The sequence below is a fragment of the Arachis ipaensis genome, chromosome B04 (assembly GCF_000816755.2).
Source record: "Arachis ipaensis cultivar K30076 chromosome B04, Araip1.1, whole genome shotgun sequence".
Classification (NCBI taxonomy): domain Eukaryota; kingdom Viridiplantae; phylum Streptophyta; class Magnoliopsida; order Fabales; family Fabaceae; genus Arachis; species Arachis ipaensis.
Genome location: NC_029788.2, coordinates 59,838,988 through 59,848,672, shown reverse-complemented (window position 1 = coordinate 59,848,672; position 9,685 = coordinate 59,838,988). Strand labels below are relative to the sequence as shown.

At 35.5% G+C, this 9,685-nt stretch overlaps 1 pseudogene; it reads right to left on the bottom strand.

The window, feature by feature from the left end:
• Positions 1–9,102, bottom strand: part of LOC107636503 — a 15,584-nt pseudogene extending 6,482 nt beyond the window's left edge.

Sequence of the window (9,685 nt, the reverse complement as noted above, 5' to 3'; positions counted from 1 at the left end):
TTGTGTGTCCTTAGCACTTGAATTAGTGCTTTCTCTTCCTATGGATTTAAAGCAGAGCTTATGATCACTGGAAAAGTGTCACCCTCTCCCAAAAATGCATATTTCAGGGATGGTGGTAGTGGTTTGAGCTCGGGTTTAGGAGGTTTCTCCTCTCCTTGAGGGATGTTCAGAGGTTCTTTTATTTCCTCTGATTCCTCCAGATCAGGCTGAACATCTTTAAAGATGTCCTCTAGCTCTGATTCAAGACTTTCAGTCATATTGACCTCTTCCACCAGTGAGTCAATAATATCAACGCTCATGCAGTCATTTGATGTGTCTGGATGCTGCATAGCTTTGACAACATTTAACTTGAACTCATCCTCATTGACTCTCAGGGTCACTTCCCCTTTTTGGACATCAATAAGAGTTCGTCCAGTTGCTAGGAAAGGTCTTCCTAGAATCAGAGTTGCACTCTTGTGCTCCTCCATTTCTAGCACTACAAAGTCAGCGGGAAAGGCAAATGGCCCAACCTTGACAATCATGTCCTCAATTATGCCTGATGGGTATTTAATGGAGCCATCAGTAAGTTGAAGACATATCCGGGTTGGTTTGACCTCTTCAGTCAAGCCAAGCTTTCTGATGGTAGATGCAGGTATTAGATTGATACTTGCTCCAAGGTCACATAGAGCTGTCTTAGTACAAGCACCCTCTATTGTGCATGGTATCATAAAGCTCCTTGGATCTTGAAGCTTCTCTGGCAAGCTTTTCAGAATGACTACACTGTATTCTTCAGTGAGAAACACTTTTTCAGTTTCTCTCCAATCCTTCTTATGACTTAAGATCTCTTTCATGAACTTAGCATAAGAGGGTATTTGCTCAAGTGCCTCTGCAAATGGGATCTTTATCTCAAGAGTCCTGAGATAGTCTGCAAAGCGGGCAAATTGTTTATCCTGCTCCGCCTGGCGGAGTTTCTGAGGATAAGGCATCTTGGCTTTATACTCTTCAACCTTAGTTGCTGTAGGTTTATTTCCTACAGAAGTGGTTGGAGAAGCCTGCTTAAGGAGGTTGTTGTCAGCACTTGCAAGTGTCTGACCCCTTTGTGGCGTTTGAACGCTAGGATTGGCTACCCATTGGGCGTTTAACGCCACTTTCTTACCCTTTTCTGGCGTTTGAACGCCAGAATCATTCCTCTCTGGGCTCTTACTGTCCTCAGAGGGATTTTGGGCAGTTGGTTGGTCATCCTCTGTCAATTGTTCCTTTCTTGGCTTTCTGCTGCTTTGAGTTGATACTTTCAATGTCTTCCCACTCCTTAATTTAACAGCTTGGCATTCTTCTGTTATCTGTTTAGATAGCTGTTGTCTTGTCTGATTCAATTGTGCTTCCATATTCTTGTTAGCATTTTTAGTGTCCTGGAGCATCTCTTTGAATTCTGCTAATTGTTTTGTCATAAGGAGTAATTGCTGATTAAGTTCAACAATCTGTTCTTGAGGATTGGGATCAGTAGTTACTGCCATAGCCTCTTCTTTTATGGAGGACTCACTGTTTGAGTACTAATGTTGATTTCTAGCAACTGTATCTATGAGCTCTTGAGCTTCTTCAATTGTTTTTCTCATGTGTATAGATCCACCAGTTGATTGGTCTAGGGACATCTGAGCTTTTTCTGTAAGCCCATAGTAGAAGATGTCTAACTGTACCCACTCTGAAAACATTTCAGAGGGGCATTTTCTCAACATCCCTCTGTACCTCTCCCAGGCATTATAAAGGGATTCATGATCCTCTTGTTTAAAGCCTTGAATGTCCAGCCTTTGCTGTGTCATCCTTCTTGGAGGGTAAAATTGATTCAGGAATTTGTCTGACAACTGTCTCCATGTTTTTATGCTTGCTGTGGGTTGGTTATTCAACCACCTCTTAGCTTGATATTTTACAGCAAATGGAAACAGTAATAATCTGTAGACATCCTGATCCACTTCTTTATCACGTACTGTGTCAGCAATTTGTAAGAACTGTGCCAAAAACTCAGTAGGTTCTTCCTGTGGAAGACCGGAATACTGGCAATTTTGCTGCACTATGATAATGAGTTGAGGATTTAGCTCAAAGCTGCTTGCTTTGATGGGAGGTATACAGATGCTACTCCCATATGTAGCTGTAATGGGGTTAGCATATGACCCCAGAGTCCTTTTGGACTGTTCACTTCCACTTATGTCCATGATGGAGAAAAGGAAATTGATATGAATTATATTTTTTTATTTTATTTATTTAATTAAAAGTGACCGAAATTAAAATAGAATAAAATAAAATAAATGGAAACTAAAATAAAATTTTGAAAAAAGAAAAGAAAATAAAATAAAAGCAAATTGAAAACTAAATTAATTAATTAATTAAAAAGATTTTGAAATTAGCAATTAAAAAGATATGATTGAAAATTATTTTGAAAAAGATATGATTGAAAAGATATGACTGCAAATAAAAAAAATATGATTGAAAAGATATGATTGAAGAAATTAAAAAGATTTAATTTTTGAAAAAGATTTGAAAAGATCAATTTTTGAAATTAGAATATTGACTTGACTAAAAAAAGGTATGATTTTTGAAAATTTTTGACTAAATTAATGCAAAATTTTGAAATTTATGAGTAAAATAAGGAAAGGATATTTTTTTGATTTTTGAATTTTAATGCGGAAAGAGAAAAACAAAAAAATGACACTAAACTTAGAAATTTTAGATTAAAACACGGAGAACAAACAAGAAAACTTTGAATATCAAGATGAACACCAAGAACACTTTGAAGATCAAGATGAACACCAAGAACAAATATTTGAAAAATTTTTAAGTAAATAAAAGCACAAAAATACCAAACTTAAAATTTTTAGAAAATCAAACACAAATTTTTGAAAATTTAAGGGAAAACACAAAGAAGACACAAAACTTAGAGTTTTTAAAGATCAAGAAAGAACTAGGAACATGCAAATTTGAAAAAAATTAAAAGAAAATAAAAGCATGCAATTGACACCAAACTTAAAATATGAAACTAAACTCAAATAAAAGACTCTAAACCAACAAAAATAAAATATTCCTAATCTAAGCAACAAGATAAACCATCAGTTGTCCAAACTCGAACAATCCCCGGCAATGGCGCCAAAAACTTGGTGCACGAAATTACAATCACACTTTTGTAACTCCGCACAACTAACCAGCAAGTGCACTGGGTCGTCCAAGTAATACCTTATGTGAGTAAGGGTCGATCCCACGGAGATTGTCGGCTTGAAACAAGCTATGGTTATCTTGTAACTCTTAGTCAGGATATCAATAATTCTCAGATTTAATTGTAAAAAGTAAAAGAACATGAAATAAATACTTGTTATGCAGTAATGAAGAACAGGTTGAGGCTTTGGAGATGCTTTGTCTTCTGAACCTCTGCTTTCCTACTGTCTTCTTCTTCATGCACGCAAGACTCCTTCCATGGCAAGCTTTATGTTAGGCATCACCATTGTCAATGGCTACATCCCGTCCTCTCAGTGAAAATGTTCCAAATGCACTGTTATCACACGGCTAATCATCTGTCGGTTCTCGATCATGTCAGAATAGGATCCATTGATCCTTTTGCGTCTGTCACTACGCCCCACACTCGCGAGTTTGAAGCTCGTCACAGTCATCCCTTCCCAGATCCTACTCAGAATACCACAGACAAGGTTTAGACGTTCCAGATCTCAGGAATGACCGCCAATAATTCTAGCTTATACCACGAAGACTCTGATTTGAATCATGAGGCTAAGAGATATGCATTCAATCTAAGGTAGAACGGAGGTGGTTGTCAGGCACGCGTTCATAGGTGAGAATGATGATGAGTGTCACGGATCATCATATTCATCAAGTTGAAGTGCGAATGAATATCTTAGAATGGAAGCAAGCGTAATAGAATGGAAAACAGTAGTAATTGCATTAATTCATGAAGAACAGCAGAGCTCCTCACCCCCAACAATGGGGTTTAGAGACTCATGCCGTATAGAATACAATGAGAAACGTGTAAAGTGTCATGAGGTACAATATGAATCACTGAAAGTAGTATTTATAGTAAACTAGTGACCTAGGGTTACAGAAAATGAGTAAGCTAGGGTGTTTATTGTAAAATTCCACTTCTGGGGACCACTTGGTGTATGCTTGGGCTGAGCATTGAAGCTTTCATGTGTAGAGACATTTCTTGGAGTTAAACGCCAGCTTTTATGCCAGTTTGGGCGTTTAACTCCAGCTTTTGTGCCAGTTCTGGCGTTAAACGCCATAATTCTTGAGCTGACTTAGAACGCCTGTTTGGGCCATCAAATCTCGGGCAAAGTATGGACTATTATATATTGCTGGAAAGTCCAGGATGTCTACTTTTCAACGCAATTGAGAGTGCGCCAATTGGGTTTCTGTTGCTCCAGAAAATCCACTTTGAGTGCAGGGAGGTCAGAATCCAACAACATCTGCAGTCCTTTTTCAGCCTCTGAATCAGATTTTTGCTCAGGTCCCTCAATTTCAGCCAGAAAATACCTGAAATCACAGAAAAATACACAAACTCATAGTAAATCCCAGAAAAGTGATTTTTATTTAAAAACTAATAAAAACATAATAAAAACTAACTAAAATGTACTAAAAACATACTAAAAACAATGTCAAAAAGCGTATAAATTATCCGCTCATCAGTTGTTTCGAAAACATCGCTGCTACCACTGGAATCTCAAACCGGAAAGGAGAGGAGGCATTTTAACCTTGTCACTATTGCTGCCATGGAAACAGGTGCTGGAATCTACTAACGGAGCTGCTATGTTTGATGATTTCCGTGAGTTTCGACACTTTGAGGTAGGGGATTTATTTTTAAATTTTAATGGTTTTAGTTTTAGAATTCCTACAAAGTTAGTTCGATAATTGCAAATGGTTAATAGTAGTTAAGAATCAATTAATTGATGTAAATAACTTGAAATGTGTTTGAGAATAGTTAGGTATTGTGATTTTTCTGGGTAATGATTCAAATTAAATGTGGTTGTGAATGGTGATTAAACTTGTATTATTTACTAAATTGAAATATTTTGAGTTAATTATAGAAAAACTGGCATGTTGATAATTGATGAAATGATTTTGAATTGTGGTTGATTTTGTTTTATGAGTGATTAACTGGTGATATTGATTTTGGTTTGAGGCTGTGGTTGTTACCGGTTTTTTCTGATTGTTTGGAATTGCAGAAAATCCTATTATTTGATTATGTTGAGCTGGTTGCTATAGGTTGGTTTGCTTGATGGTTGAGAATGGACTAAAATTTTAATATTTGATGAATTATAATGAATTGGTTGTTGATGAGCTGGTTATTCGATATACTGTAATGGTAGTGGACTTGGTTGATGACTGATTGAAGTTTGATTATTGAATTATTTTCTTAAAATCTGAGTTTCAAAATAAAATAGTAACTTTGCTAATGAATAGATAACCATAAAATAACTGGAATTATGTGAGGCTGATTTTGAAATGTTAGTTATGAATTCTTAAAGTTGGACTGGTTTACTTTTAAAGAATGGTTGATGGAAATTATGATTTTATTTGATGAAAGGATGTTAGTCGTTAAACTGATTTATAATGAGATGATTATTGAGAATTTTTTGTTGTGATAATTGCTGATAAAAGGGCTGGTGAATTGTTGAGAAAGAGGAAACCCGTTATGATGGCTAAGTCCGAGTTTTTGGGGAGGTGTTGCCAAAATTTTTTTAAAATTTGAGGATTTGTTTGATTTGATAGTTTAAAAGATTTGGATTTGGAAAATTATATTATTTGATTTTGATTTATTAAGAAAAGAAATGAATTATGTTTTGAGTTTTTTTTTTGAGAAAAATATTATGTTTGAGTTGGATTTATTACGAAAAGGATTTCATCTTGAGTTGATTTATTAAGAATAGAATGACTTATGTCTTGAGTTTCATCTAGTTAAGAAAAGAATTATACTATTTTAAATTTGATTTACCAAGGAAAGGTTTATGTTTCAATTTTGAATTATTTAAGAAAGGAATTATGTTTTGAGTTCGATTTAATATGAAAAGAGTTATGTTTTGGGCTTGAAATAAAGGATTACCTTTTTAGGAGTTCGGTAAGTTTATAATATTTGAATTTGAATGGTAAAGAGAAATGATTTTTGAGTCTTTGGGATGTTAGTAAACTTGAGAAAGAGTTTTATTTGATTATTTTTAATGACAAGGTTATGTTTTGAAATTAGTATTTAATAAATTTAAAAGAAATAATTTTCTTGAATCTTTTAATAGAGAATTAAAGTAGAAAATAATTTTAAAGTTGGTTGAGTTAAGATTGCTAAATTAGAGATTATGAAATGATTTGATGGTTAAGATTTTTATGGACGAATGCCTGAGAAAGTTAAGAAAGGTTTAAGGAAATATGTTAAGAATTCAAAGAAAAAAGAGTAATCAGAGTACAGTAAAGAGGCAGAGAAAAGCGGTAATTAAGAGAAGATTGAAGGGGTGATGCTTAAGCAATTGTAACAACAAGAATAATGTAACAATTAAAGATATGTCTATGAAAAAAGATATCAAGGGATGCTTATTTGATTTCTGCTGCAGAAGAGCAGAGTGATGTTTGTTTGATTTCTGCCACAGAAGAGCAGAGTGATATTTGTTTGATTTCTGCCACAGTAGCATAGAAAGTTCTTTTTCTGCTACAATAGAATAGATATTGCCTGTTTGTTTATTTCTGCCATAGAAGAGCAGAGTGATATTTCTTTGTATTCTTCCACAATAGAGTAGAAAGTTCTTTGTCTGCCATAGTAGAGCAGATATTGCTTGTTTGTTTGATTCCTACCACAGTAGAGCAGTCTATTTTCTGCCCACTTTCCTGCCATAGTATAGCAGAGGCTGCCACAGAAGGGTAGCTATTTATTTGTGCAAGGGTTGGAAAATCATATCCAGAATAACGTGGATTCGTGACTGGATAATGTCGAGATGCGGGTAGACAACCGATACATGAGCTCATGGAGTGCTTAGGACAAACATGCATGATATTATTTGTGCATTTGCATTTGATTGTGTTTGCCTGTATTACTTCTCTGTGATTAAGTTGTTTGTGTTATTGTGACTTGGTTGTGTGTTGAATTGAGTTTTCTATTTGTGCTAGTAGTTTGTAAATGTATTGAGATGATTAATAACTATTGTTATTACTCAGAATCAATTATGTGGTTGAGAGATATTTAATATGATAGTTTTGTGATTGAAGTCTGTTATAGTTTTAGAAATTTAAAGAAAGTAATTAATTATCTAAAGTAAAATTAAGAAGTATTTTCAAAGGTTTGACAAAAATAATTTTAAGTAAAGTTAATTATTTGCATTTTAATCATTACTTTCACAGTATTCCCATTTCCTACTGAAAACGTGTGGTTTGTTCTCACCCCAAAATCTTCCACCCTTTCAGTGACACAGGTTCGAAGACTCAGTATGAAGCCACGAACGAATAGTTGGAATTGTTTATAAGTTGAGTTATTTTCATAGAGTTCCCTCGCCTTTATTGATTAGGATTTTATTTTATACAGAGGGATAGGAGTTGTATCTGAGTTTCATTTAAATTCTTTTGTATAACTTATTATTTTTAGTAATTACGTGATTATTATTACTTGGTGATCTTTAATATATAATTTTGATAAACAAAAACAAAATTTTCTAGAGTTTTCTTAAAAATTGAAATGCGACATCGAACTAAAGGCTCAATATTAAATAGTTAATAAGGAAAACGAGTTAGTAATGCCTTACTTTTGGTACGATCATGACGTATTGGAAGTTGGGTCGTTACACTTGGTCCCAATAAGGGCCCGGTTCAACCGGTTTGGCCCGTTCGGCCCAATTTTAGGCCAAAACTTTTGAAATCAGTGTCAAAATTCATATTTTAATTATTTCTTCTTTATTAAACTATAAAATTTAATTTTATAATTTCTTAAAATAATATTTAATTTATTGGCAAATTAGTTATTAATTTTGCGAGTTTTACATCCTACCACCTTAACAGAAATTTTTGCCCTCAAAAATATCGTCTGCCACGCAAGTTCATGAGAGTAACATATAGTAGTCCTATGGTCTTCCTAATCTATGCACTTTCACTACCATACTCTGATTTGTTTATCTCTAAGAATCTTGATCATTTGTCCAGCGCCAATAAAAGCTTTACTAAACTTTGCAAGCTCTAACGGCAATACCCTACTCGGAACGATTCGGTTTGGTTCTAAGTTTAATGCTAAGCTTGACATTTTTAGTTTTAGATTTTTCACCTATCCTAGGCTATGAATAAACATGGAATTTCAAAATGATACACTACTCTTTAAATTCGGTTATTGTAATTACCTCAACCTTGTTGTTGTGATCAATCTGCATCCTGAGTCCTCCCACGTGGACTAGGGTAGTCCCTAACTAAATGCCCTAGTAATCCGCACCGGCAACACAGACATTGCCCGTTTTTACGCTGCCTATCCGGACGGTAATTCCCAATCCTCTTGAATTCTTGACTTCATGGTGCCAAATTTAGATGATGGTCTCTACGGTGTAACTCCTGGTTATGATTCTCTGCCACAATAGCCTTTCTCACATATTCTTCAGCAATTCGGCTCTTGTTCATAAGTTCAGAAAATACCCTAATCTCCATTGGCCCAACGGAGCTCTGAATGTCACTCCGAAGTCCTCCCTCGTACTTAATACATTTCCACTCAGCAAAATCCTCTAGGGCACCTTGACAGATTCGGGAAAATCGGCATAGTTCTTCAAATTTATTCGTAAACTCGGCAACTGAAATTCGCCCCTGTTTTAACTGCAGCAGTTCAAGCTTCTTAGCATTGCTAACTGAATTAGGGAAGTATTTCCGATAGAATTTAGTCCGAAACACTTCCCATGATATCGCAGTGCCGTCTGGTTGTAGAATACGCCGTGTTCTCTGCCACCAGTATTGAGCTTCACCTTGTAACTGGTAGGTTGCAAACTCCACCCACTGTTCCTCGGGAACCTGCTGAGCTTGCAGAGCCCGCTCTATTACTTGGAGCCAACTGTCGGCCTCTGTAGGGTACGTAGTCCCCCCGAAGGTCGAAGGATGCACCTTCAGGAAAGTAGCAAGTGTCATCGGCCCATCATCACTGTTATTACCATTTCCATGGTTTGCCTGATTTCCTAGCGCTTCGGGTGTCGCTTACAGAGCTGCAGCTGATAAACTACAATTTTATGGTTTATTTTGGATTGAATTGAGCGAATTTTGTCAACTCTTTTCACACTTATTCATATAAATTGCATGTTTTTAAGATTTCTTCCTAAGTGTATGTTATGGTTCAAAACATGCTTCCAAGGACTTAAAAATGCTAATTCTCAACCCTCTCTTATTACCATTCGGTGCCGTGATTTGTTTGTTAAGAGATTTCAAGGTCTATAGGGTAAGAATGACTTAGAGGATGGAAAGGAAGCATGCAAAAGTGGAAGGAACACAAAAAATAGAAGATTGGAGAAGTTGGCACCGACGTGTATGTGTAAGAACCGCGACTAATTAACTGCCTAATCAGTTAATTAATATTGCCCAAAATAGAGTCTGAAAATTTAGAATGAGAATTTGAGGATTTAAATATGATTTTTTGACTCTGTGGATTTTTCTGAGTCAGAAAATGTATTTTCGGTGAAAAACGGCGTAAAACTGCAAACCGGCAGCCAAACTGGTC